Source organism: Ixodes scapularis, unplaced genomic scaffold, assembly GCF_016920785.2.
Source record: "Ixodes scapularis isolate PalLabHiFi unplaced genomic scaffold, ASM1692078v2 PGA_scaffold0__279_contigs__length_252992795, whole genome shotgun sequence".
NCBI lineage: Eukaryota > Metazoa > Arthropoda > Arachnida > Ixodida > Ixodidae > Ixodes > Ixodes scapularis.
In genome coordinates this window covers 74,643,345-74,655,888 of record NW_024609835.1, presented here as the reverse complement: position 1 = coordinate 74,655,888, position 12,544 = coordinate 74,643,345, and the positions used below count along the sequence as shown (strand labels likewise).

General features: G+C 48.9%; 1 protein-coding gene across 1 annotated transcript in view; it reads right to left on the bottom strand.

Annotated features, from left to right (window-relative positions):
* Positions 1-11,896, bottom strand: part of LOC8024539 (zinc finger protein 1) — a 199,612-nt gene extending 187,716 nt beyond the window's left edge. Inside the window, exon 1 of the mRNA XM_042288808.1 lies at positions 10,131-11,896. The gene's annotated coding sequence lies outside the window, so the exon portion shown is untranslated. The remainder of the gene's footprint in view (positions 1-10,130) is intronic.
* Positions 11,897-12,544: the final 648 nt, after the last annotated feature.

Sequence of the window (12,544 nt, the reverse complement as noted above, 5' to 3'; positions counted from 1 at the left end):
CTATTCGGCCGTGAACCCTCCCTCATGCTTGATTCCCTGCTTCCCTTGCAACATGACACTACGCTCACAGACCACACGCTCGACGCCATGTGTCGTGCTGAGGAGGCACGCCAATTAGCACGTTTTCGGACTCTAGATTCGCAAGAGCGGCAATGTGTTCGCTACGATCACGGACGCAACGTCGCCGTTTACTCTCCCGGAGATTTGGTGTTGCTCTGGACACCTCAGCGTCGCATCGGCCTCGCTCAAAAGCTCCTTCCACGTTATCGCGGTCCATACAAAATAATTTACCAAACCTCCCACGTCAATTATGTTGTCGAGCCTTACGGACCCCGCCAAAATCAACACCCTGAGCAACCACAGACTGTTCATGTCCTACGACTCAAGCCATACCACGCTCCTCAAAACGGCGAGACGCCGTTTCCCCCGGCGGGCGAGTAATGATGCGAAGAGGAAAAAAAGGCATCTCGAGATTTGGGGACCAAGGAAGACGAAGACACGAGAGCGGCTCGCTTGATTTCCTACAAGAACTCTTATTTTTTCGGTGTCCCCTTCAATGTAAATTAAATCATCTCATAATCACCGTAACAATATATATATATATATATATATATATATATATATATAAAATACACATCCCTTGACTTTTCAGTCCATCAAGTGTGGCCGCCTGGTTCTAGAAAACAGGCACATTTGGTTAGGAGACACTAACGTATGAGCTTCTGAACAACGGTCCCGCATCGGAGATTGTCGCGAAGTCATCCCTTCAAGCAACCTTTCGCTGAGGAGCACCCCAATATCCGCGTCCTCATTCAACCTGTTCGGTAAATTAAACGGGCGCCCGGGCAGCGTCCACGCCTCCCCGAAAGGAGAGCCGGCAGTCCTCGAGTCCCACATTCCCGGCTAAGTGGCCAGCCGTTCTCTCTGAGTTAGACGCCGTCCGCTGGCGACCGCCGAGAGCGCATCGCTCCGGCGGCGACGTTATTGAAACAGCCCACGCTCGCTTTAGCCAAGGCTCGAGTGAATAGTGTCCGCTCACACGGGGCCGCGTTCGGCGTCCACCTGAGCTCCGGACAAGGCACTGCTACAATTGAGTTTCCGGAACTCTATTGTCCGAGGACAGCCGTCGGCCGGCGAAAGGGGGGACGAGTTTGGGGAGTAGACTGCGTCGCCGCGCCTTAACTTCATCCACCGAGTTGAGAAGCCAGAGTCGAGCAGGTCGGTGTCACCGGATCAAGCGGTGGCATCGGTTGGGCGGCCGCAATGTGGCGCGCTCCTCCTCCGACGACCCGTTGTCCACCATTGTGTTGATATGGACCACGTTATGCTTAAAAAATTTCAAGAGACCGTTACGTGATAGAAATTAACCATTTATTAAAAAAAAAAGAAAAAAAAAACATGTCTTTTCTTTTCATGTTAAGCTGCTTTCGCGGGTGCATTGCTCGGATGTTCTCTTTAGTAAAAATATAGGTCGTTTCCGCGTGACTATAGTCAGTTCGGCGTTAATATATTTTGTATGAGGGGAGAGGCTCACGTGCGCTGCCTAATTTGCTGAATGGATAATAACTGAATGGATATATCTAAAGGCCTCGCCCCCGTTTACGGGCGAGGCCTTTAGATCGAAGGCCTTTGAAATTAACAACTTTATAACAACTTTAAAATTTAAAAAAAATGTATATATATATATATATATATATATATATATATATATATATATATATATATATATATATATATATATGATGCCACGCCTCTTATTGTTTTCCATTAAATCTTTTTTGAGTATCGTGATACAGGAATAATTTATATTTTATGCGGCTTCTAGAAATGTGATAGCAATCTCCCGCGCAATGCTGCTCCTGTATAACGTTTTCCATTTCTTTTTCAGTCAAACAGATAATACGCGCATGTATGTTTTTTTTGGCTAATGTGTATGCTATAAATGCCAGGTTTAAAAAGAGCGTGTGCGTATCCGCATGTCATGACATTCATTTCAGCGAAAGGCTGTAATACATAAAGAAAGGACAGAAAGTGACGCGGTTGCAGCACATTTACTGCGCTTATCTCGCGTAACACCTGGCAGGTCAACAAATAAAAACGACGAACTCGGTAACTTTGCGCATTTGTCCTCGCTTGATTGGCCTCATTGGCTCGTGGCGGCCGCTGTTGTGTGATTTAGAACAAAACGAAGTACAACCGTCATTGCTGATGAAGTTTACCCTAAATGCGTGCTCCGTGATTAGTTGCTTTTGCCACATCGGATTGTGCTGACTACATTTGTGTAGACTCCTTTAGAAAGTGACGTGAAGGTTCCTAACGGACCCGAACAGACTAAATAGTGACGGAACGGCTAATACCGCAAAGCATGCAAGTCGAAAGCTACATACAATTGCCAGCAAACACAATTTATCATATTTTTAGGGTCGCGACCTTGGCGGTATCTATCGCACCCGCTTCTGCATTAGATTTCCAGAGCTTCAAATAACGTACAGTTTTGAGATACTTCTATGTTTCGGATAAACCATTTTAATCCTAACTTAGTGTATGGAAATAGAGGGTGGCAACTGGCAACATACGGGACTCGCTCATTTTTATATCCGCACTGTAAAAGTATTCGCATACCTGAGTACGCGCTACATCGCCGCATTGGAAGGAGAGTGAGCAACGTACCTCGCTTAATAAATCTAAAGATGGCAAATACCATAAGTCAATAATTAAAACGGCCTATATAGTGTACACGCACTCAATTACAAAAAAAGGCGTTGTAATAGGACTGTGCACAGAGTATACACACTTCCGCGTGTGCGTGTACACTTTAACAACAACAAAAATTCGTTCTTGAAAGGGTTTTGACGCTTAAGAAATCTTTCAACTCGAGAAGAGTTGGTTTGCCTCAAGAAATATCTCTCCCTGGCTCACTAGAAATGGAACTGGGCGATGTAGAACACTTTCGCATGAAAAAAAAGGAGCGTAGAGGAACCTCTCATATTTGTTTTTTTTTTTTTTTTCGGGAAGAACCTTTTTAGGAGGAGCTCAAAAGCCGACATACAGAATCGTCTTCTGCCGGGCAGAAAACCGGTCCCCAGTTTCCTTCTCTTCCCTCCCCCTCGCACTCCTCTCCCCCTCTCCCCACAGGAGTGCATCTCTGAGCTACTCCCTGCGAAAGGAGGAGCGTTTCTTTTTTTCTCCAATGGAAAGGAGGAATTGAGGGAGCGTTTCCTCCTTTCTGCTTGTTGGTCGGCCTTTAAAAGAACTTTTTAGGGAGTGAAATATGCGACCAGACTTTTGAAAACGAAAGCATTAACTGTCCCATGGAGCGAACCGATGTCATAAGCTTTGAAGCCTCGCAAAACGGCACCTAAACTTGCCTGTCCCAATGGAGCGAAATGAAGCCGCGATCTGATGGATAGGCTCCCATTGGCTGGCGCGCGTCATCAAGGAACGAGGCTCCCATTGACTTTCGCGCGGCGTAGTTCTAAGGAACGCTGCCAGAGAAGCCCCCTCAATGGCGGCGCAACACACGCAGCGGCCCGGCCACTGTTAAAGGGGCCCTGCAATGACTTTTTGACTGGTTTTCAATTTGCACTGAACCTGAGCGCACTGAACGTAGTAACTTAATCCAACTTTTCTTTTCTCAAATTTCGCTTTATTTTAAAAGTTATAGGCAAATTAGAATTACAAAAACAAGCAAAAAATAACTTCCTTCATGACGTCGTAGGTCCTGGCTTGAGTGGCCTCGAACTAGAGGAGGAGTAGTGAGCTCATCGAGCGCACACGGCTGCCGCACTTTGTGTCGACGGCGCGAGAGGGCGCCACTAAAGCACGTGTTGGATAGGCTGTATGAAGCAGGCGGCCAGGGCAGGTCGCATTGCATTTGCTAAGCGACTAAACACTAATTCGGCATAGCACTTCATTGGCCACAAACGACAGCAAACACGGGGTAAAGATCAGTTCAGAACGGGAGCCACTTCGCGCTGACGCACCGCCAAATGGCCAAATCGCCAGCAGGGCCCGTGCCGAAGGCCTTTGGAACGCTCATAACCGGCCGGATTCTTGAGCCGGTATGCGACCACAGCGCCGCCGCGTACATCCGGGGCCTTTCTACGCTCCTCGTTCGTCGTAACCTCATCCCACTAGCCTTTTCTAGTATGCGCCGTCTTTTCCCGCCGCTCGGTGGCGGGTATGTCGACGGGTCATTTCTCGTTTCCGTACTTTCTAAACTGCATTTTTTTTTCTGATCTAAAATAGTGAGCAAAAACTACTTGCATACATAACTGAAACGGTTCGCGACACTCATATTTTGTATCTCGACTAAAAAAAAGCTCTTAGCGGCTTTGACCAGTGGCAAGCCCAGGACCAAAGACGTCACATTTTGCGCGCTTTCGGTAATGCCGGTCGCCCTCGTCGGTGGAGGAGGTTTCCGGGTCGTCCGGTTAAATTATGACGAACTGATATTTAGTTACTCTCTCCGTCCCCGCTGACTTGCCCGAACCCCAAGGGACGTGGAAACCGCAAAAAAGGTAGACGCTTAAATATGATTGCAGGGCCCCTTTAAGAGGTAGCGGTGGCCGCACAGCCGACTCAGCGCGGCGCAGTCACTTCACCAGAGCGCGCGCTCGGCCGTCGGCAGTAGCGAAACGTGGCCGCCCACGCCACTACGCCACAGACGGACTAAGGGAGCGGAACAACCACATTCATGCTTTAGCATTCACAACTCATAAAAAGTACTTAAGTGTCCTCGGACTCTTTTTTTTCTTAGGGTGTAGGTAATTCGTTAGGAATTCGGTGGTCGTCTGCGTTCACGCGACACAGCTTCGAACTACATCCAGAAATATATTTCCATGGAGCGATGAACCTCAGTTGTCACAAATACGCAATTGTCTGGTAGGCCGCTCGCTTATTACTTTTTCTCTTAATAATCTATACACAAACTCTATTTGTCTCTAGAAATATTTCAACATCAAATCAACGCGAATTTGTGTTTCTAAGCTTGGCAGTTTTCCGAAACACCGTTTAGCAAAGAAGAGTTCGAGAAGCTCGTGCTCCTGAGGTTGGTTTCGCCACATATCGAGTCACGGAGAGGCGAAGCTAACCTCGGCAGCCCACCGGAAACTCGAGAACAAGTACTTGAGACGGACCATAGCGAAACGAGCGCTCGTGCTTGAAAAAGCACGCTTCAAAGTATAGAGACTCACTGGCACATTGACGTTTTACTGATTGCGATAGGAACCGCTTACGAACTCCCGCGACAAGAAACCACTCTGGCGCCACCTATCCGGCAGCACCAGACCACTGCCGACACGGGTATATTTCCTTTTCTTTTTATTTGACTTTATTTTGTTGTGGGCTCGAAACCCTTTTGTACAGTATTATTATAACCATCTTTCCTCCTAGGTATTGCCAAGGTTTGATATAAAAAATAGTGAGAAAAATCTTTAGTATCGTTATACGTAGTCTCTGAGAGACGGCGTCAATATCGCCAGCGTCAGCTGCTTTCGTTGTAAGCGATTATAAGCGGTCGCAACGCCGTTCACACACACGCAATCGCATGTGTGTAAACCAGTCAGAAGACAGCGTTCACACCGTTCGTGCTCCGTACAAGAGACACGATGTTGGCTGCAGATATGATGACGAAATTATCCGCGGACGCGCCAGCTTGATCGAAGCACATTTTTTCACACACGGATGGATGGATGGATGTTAATGGCTATGCCCTTTGTAATGGGCGGTAGCTTGCGCCACCTAGCCAAACGTGTGTGCTGCGAACATGTTTGCAGATAGTTTTTGTTTGACCAATGTCAAAGGGCCGTCATACGAGAAAAAAATGCGCCTCGGACGATGTCCGCAACCCGTCTTTTGCACAATGTAGTAGCGGTGCGACAGCGGCTTTGAGGGACGCGGGCTAACTCTACCCTGTAGCCTCCGTTGCCCTGTCAGCCTAAAGGTAAGCGGAATACAGCGTATGCGCGATTCGTACACCAACGCTGTTAAAGTGAGTCCAGAAATAAAAAAAAAAAGACTTTCCCCTTTGGCAAAGAAGGAAGACCAGCGAAGCTATACTATGGTCGGAATGAAGCAATGGCCGGCCGCAAGTCGCCAAACCAGAGTGGAAAGGCTGAAGAGGTTGCCGCCATTCATGAGCGACGGGGGCAAGCGAACAACCGGCAAAAACAACACTATAGACAGCTACCGCCATCTATGAGCGACGGTGGCAACCAGAGTTTTGTGTCGACATTTCTTTGTGGGGGACACGATCCTGGGGAAGCTAGCCCTTAACAGCTACACTCTAGAAAAAAAAAATAAAAAAAAAATAACAGCCCATGTTGTCAGGTTTACGCGAAGCCACCGGGTAAAAGGGACCGTGATGCAGCGGAAATATTATCGAATGCCCTCGGTAACCCGTCGAGGATACAATAATTGTGAAAGCGAGCCATCCTTCAAAAGTTGCCGAAAGATTCGACGAAATTGCGGGAGAATTGCGACGTACAAACGGTGCTGGCGAGGTGCTTAGGGGATTTTGCAAAGGGGCCTTCTCTGAAACAAGAAAATGTATAAATGAAAGCGAGCATAATTCGGGGTACTCTGGAAGCTTGTTACGCCAACGTGGGACGCTTGCCTCGCTCGATACGTCTTTCTGCTTCCATTTTTTTTAAGTTTTTGGTAAGCTCACAATTTGTGGGGTTCTCAAACTAGCGACAAGAAAGCCTGCGGGCAAAATCCAAAAGAACAACAGGATTAGTAAGGTGTTCCCGAGTCAGAAGAAAGGAAAGCCTTGTTCTTAAACATTACCCGTGGCCACCATTGTTCTAGCGTTTTGCTTTTAGGGATCTATGTCTGAAGGCCTTCCGGGGCGTTTAGCCATGCAAATTCGGGCCCCAGTAGTCTCGGGAAATATTCCCGAGCCACGAAAGAACGGATGACTTACAAAACTAAAAAAAAAAACAAATAACTAGAATGTTGGAGTGTTGCGTACGTGGGTCTCTACGTGTGCAGAAGGATTAGCGAAAAAACCTGCGACGACAGGAGCGCGAAACAAGCTGTGGTAAAAAGGCCTAAGCGGTGTTGATTTTCTTCGTTTTCCGGGAAAAGCAAGATGCTTAGAACAGCAGCTAGAAGCAAAAAATAACGTTAGTACAAATATAGAAACTGACATGTCCACATAATGTTAAAGAAAGCATAAGTTTGAATGTAAGCGACAAGCACCATATAGAAAAAGAAAAGACATCAGCACAAAACAAAAAGAAAAGAACTAGCATTCTGGAATAAAGTCAGTGCCTCTTTATTTCTAACAATACCGCGAAAAGAAGATAGTAAAGTTGAGATTTGATGTAGGGAATGATCGCGGCTTATATTTCTGAGCATTGGCTCAAGCACTTGCCTCCGTTTCACGGCAATAGGACCAATTCGGGGTAGGCCATTTTTTTAATGTAAATGAGGAAAGCTTTACCGGTTAAGATAGGGAAAAGGGCCGCTAAGACCCTTTGTCTGGTACGTTTAAAGATGCGTTTTTGATGCGACATTTCTCAATCCGCCATTCCCAAAACAGAAAGGCATAAACCTTTATAAACATTCTTGTACTCTTACATCGCGGTCGGTACATATCCCCATTAAATATGTACCGAGTGAATTCTTATCTGAAGTTTACGAACATTCTTCCTCAACATTGGTCAAACGCAACACCTGTATAGGTACAGACCATGTCACTTCTGCCATCCTTGATTTACGCGGAGGCGAATTCGGCTATACAACTCCGACTTCGTTGACCCCCCGTACAAACCATCGCAGAGTAAGCCAAGAGGGGGGCGGGGAGATTGCAGTTTCCCCACGATCCGCGCCACCGAAACGACGGCGGTAGTATAGTCAATTTACAATGTAAATTGGCTTCCGCTACGCGCTCGACACGACAAGTTCTTATCTCCGGCTTTTAGGCTCGCCGGCCACCACAGCCACGCAGGGCGGCTTCGGTGGACGTGCGTTCGGCGCGGTGTTGTGGGGGGGCAGGGGCGTCTTCTCCCTACCAGCTACTCTCGACACCGGCAAGCGGCAGAGATAAGCTTTTATTCCTGCGGGGGTCTCGCGGGGAGGACGCTGTGGGCACGGTACCGGCTCTCCCAAAAGGTCAATTGAAGGCCGGTCCATTTCGCCGCTGCTGCTGCGCATCTCCCTCCGTTTTCCTCATAAAAATGCGCGTGTCCCTCGATCCCCTTCCCTCCCCCGTCGTCTACGTCCCTCGTCGTCTTTTCGGCCGGATTTCTGCGGTGGCGTTGGGGAGGAGGGAGGGAGATGGAGATTTGGATAGCGGTTTGATGCGTTTCTCCAGCGAGGACGACCGCCCGCTCTTCGTGGATCAACCGATCGGATTTGTACCGTCGCGGAGGTATATAGGACGGGACATGGGTTGGAGCGTGTTCGTAATTTGCGACGCGTTTCGCTCGGGACGCGAGCTTCCCTCCCGATTTACTCCCGAGATAAGGAACGATCAAACGGAATTGCCCATTTGCCGTCCCGGTTGCTCCGCTATTGTGTTTCGCGGCATCTACCAGTGCCTGGCGGGTCTCGTGGGGAACTTGTGGAGTGCGCGGAGGGCATTGTGAAGAGGCATAAGGCACCTATGTAAGCAGATGCCGCAAGTTCCTTAAGCTTTTGTTGTTTTTTTTTTGCTCAAATGTTTGCACATTTGCTTGAGGCAGGTGGGGACCATAAAATGTAAAGCCACTAAAGTAATCACGATTTTTAAATATCACTTTGTAGGGTTCTTTTTGTATGGAGTCGATCAAACTGAAATTTAAAAAAAAAATTCATATTAAATTAAATGAAAGTGAGAAAAAAAAGCTTAATTAAAGCATAATTAACATTATTCAATTCCAGATTTTGACCTAATATTCAATAATAGATAACTAAAACACTCTTCATCAAAGCGTACCTTTTTAAAGATATTGGAAACGAATCGCATTATTTGGAAGTCACGTGACTTGGAAATTACTCGTATAGACAATGAAAGTTTAAAGCTGATAAAAAAAAAATCAACGTTTTCCCCAGCAGGTTTTTTGAGTCACATAGTTACGACTATCTCCCGTAATTAAAAACAAAACAAAAACAATCAGAAGACATTTAGTATAACGCTTCTTGGTGGATATCGGGGGTTTTGCTTTTACCATGCAAGGGGATATCACAGAAACACCTCCTGGATTGTGACACGGTTTACACAGTACCGTTTATTTCTTAATGCAGCGGTGCCACCATTAAAAGAATCCATAGGAAACTATTTTTTTTTTGTTCGTTATTCTTTTACACACAGTGAGCAATCGGCAAATACAATCTCTAAAATATGTCTCCAGTATTGATGGCTTGCACGTGACGTCGTTGCTGGCTGGTGGCCATTTCAACTTATTCTCGCCAAAAATAGCAAACACGGTAGTCTGAAATGCACGCTGCAAAAGGTACGCGTGAGCTGCAAGGTCACCACGATGGCAACTGATGTGACGTCAGTGCATACCACGTATTGCAAAACGTTCTAGCTTAGCATCGCTAACACCACGACGCAGCAGATTAACGCGAGTCTCGCAAACCACAAGACGGAACGACTTTTGGCGATAAAGGCCCTCGGGACACGTGTATCACCCGCCAGAACGCAAACGACCCGAAGTAAACCTCGCTGACTGGGCTCTGAAGAGGCCGCGTATACTTTTGCTATCGACGGGAGAGATTCGCTGCAGAGAAGGCGGGTGAAGGGGGGCAGCGCCGGCTCCGGGCCAGTCATCACTTGAGCCCGTCTCAAAAGTGGGCAGGACCCGCGGCGCCCTGCAGTCGCGCGTGTTCCTAACCAAACACTCAACCACAAGCAGGGCACACGCGCGTGTATACTCCGACGCGGGGACGGGGCGGACACACGCGAATAAGAGCAGCGACGCTATTTGTTACGAGTTCCGGGCGCGCGGCCGGAGTCCCCGGTGCTTGGCCCAGAAGCGATGGGCCGCGTGCCGTCGGGGCGGCCGAGGAGTCATCCTGGAAGATTGCTGCCGGAGCTTTGCGGGTCAGGCAGGAAGGCGGCGGTGCACCGTGGGCCGCGCTCCCACTGCCGGTGATGCCGGGGTGGCCACGGGGAGAGCCGGGGTCTCTAACTCGATTACCTCGCTGCGGCCCCAGCCGCGATGATGGATCCTCGGCTCCGTTCCCCAGGACTTCACCGCCCGTTGTCTGCGTGATAGATCGACGCTATCGACGCTTTGATTCATGGCCCCACGCCGACGCCGTTGCCCGTGCCGATGAATTACGTACGCGCGGGAGCGTTGACAACCGCGTCGCGGCCAGTGTGCCTTTTTGTCTCTTCCAGCGAGCGAACGCGAGCGCGCCCCGGAGAGCTCGCGCGCCACCCACGTGTGATGTAGACACTGACAAGATGAGAACGGCAGAAAGTTCCCTCGTCGACCCGCCCTTCAGCGCAAGGTTCCTACCTAGGATAAGGCTGCGGCGTCTCGCGGCCCTCGAACGTGCGCGTGTAGCCAAAGTACGGCGGAAGGCAAGGAGCGCGTGCTGAGGAACCAGGCATGGGAAGGAGACGCCCTGTCGCGTTCATCCAGCCTGTGACTATTGCAGAGTTCTCGCGACCGAAGTGGAAGCCAGCTTGGGAAATGGCGGTGGTACACGGTATTTCTGTTTGCCGACTTCTTACCCCTGAGCCCCGTGTGTTAGGCCAGTGGTTTTCAAATGGGGGTTCGCGGACCCTCTGGGGTCCGCGAAGATATTCTACGGGTCCGCGAAACCCTCCTTATCAGTCAAGCCCGGCAGTAAAAGTTGTCTTTTCTCAGATTGAGAAGAAACGCTCCATTTTTCGGGTGAGTTTTTTCGCGTATATGTCAGTAAGGAGGTCTATCTCACACCTTAGGTATATCCATTTATTAAATGACTATCATAATTAACCTACACAATCCTCTTCCCCTTACTACGAGCGGGGTCCTCCACCATCTCTGCAGATCCACAAGGGGTCCGCAAAACATCAATGGTTGAGAACCACTGTGTTGGGCTATCGCCCGAAGTGCATCGCTGTGTGTCAGTGGGCAGGATCTGACGAATGCCCCGTAATGCGCTCCAGGGAAACCAGCGAGTGTGATGACGGCCCGCCGACATGAAAGAGTTGAGCGCTCGCCCCGGCGTGACGCGTGTTATGACAAAAGCAATTTGTCTATACTTTGTTTCACCTAGAGCCCAGACGCCGCAGAAGCTACGAGTTGACGGGGACAGATGAACCAGTTTCAAAAGCGGAAGTGACTGGGCCTTCCTTGTAAATCATTGGTTCGGCGACAATAGAACACGTACAGAAACAACTTCGACCATGTTTGATTGGCCCCATCAGCTAGTAGTGTCGGCTGCGTCTCGACCTGGCTGTAAGATAGACAACTGGGGAAACGACCACTAAATCCTGCCGCAGCGTTGCAACCGCATTGTGTCCTCCTGGCGGCTTGCGCTCGGCAGGTACCCCCGCCTTACGAGAGATGGCGCGGCGGCATGCGGGAGGCGATGGACTCGGGTTTTGAATGGAACTCTATGAGAGAACACTTCGTGTCAGCGCTATTGTTTAATTTAAAGGAGAACTTACTAAATTATTTTTCGCCGCGTTATGGCGGATGGGGAACGCAAAGATTCGCGAGGTATGGGCCGCTGCTCTTGTGTTCCGAACTGTCGGTCGGGTTACGGCTCGAAGAAAGAAAAAAAGAAACAGGTTATTTTTACGCAGGTCATTTCGAGTTCGGGTAATTCCGTCGTGCTGGGCATAGTGTGACCGTAGTGTAGTGCGACGGCGTACCGCTGGCTTCAAATAACCTCGAATTAAAACTTATACTGCTGACGCGTAAATAGCGGAAACGTATAAGCTAGATCTCCGAACACAGCTGCAGGCGGAGTCGAATCAACGCCGTCGCTCCATTCACGAATCACGATACGCCTCAGCTGACTTCTCAGCTCGCCTTCATTTTGTCGCGCTGCGCGTTCCCTTGAATGTTTTAACTTGTAATGTAAAACATCGGGCAAAACAGAGAGCATATATTGACTATATTATTAGTATGTTCGATTAAACTTGCGTGGTTCGATCATGCAAGGTTTACGCAATAAATTGCCACTGGGTCGCCTTAGCTACGAAATTAATGAGAATATTTTGTTTTTCATTCGTCTTTGCGTGGCGAATGAAACGTGTTGTTAAACCAGTGCGTTGTGTCATCCTTCGAGACGAGCGTACTTAGTCTCATCATATTATGGACTAACTGCGAAGGCTGTGCAAGCGCGAGCGGGTGGCACTGACTGCCTTGACTGGAGCACCCGCTGCACGGGCGCTCGTGCAGCCGCCGAGGCTTCATCCAAAGCAAATAGCTCGCGCTCTTGGCATGCGCGGCTAACAATAGTCCATGCTTAGGTGAGACCACCGCGGGTGGGACGATGTATAGGGAATATTCACTGGCGGGCCATATCTGTGTGCGCGAATTCTGAGCGCGTGCTGATGGCGAGCTTCCACAGTTCTTTTGGCAATGTGCATTCCGCACTATCGAGAGTG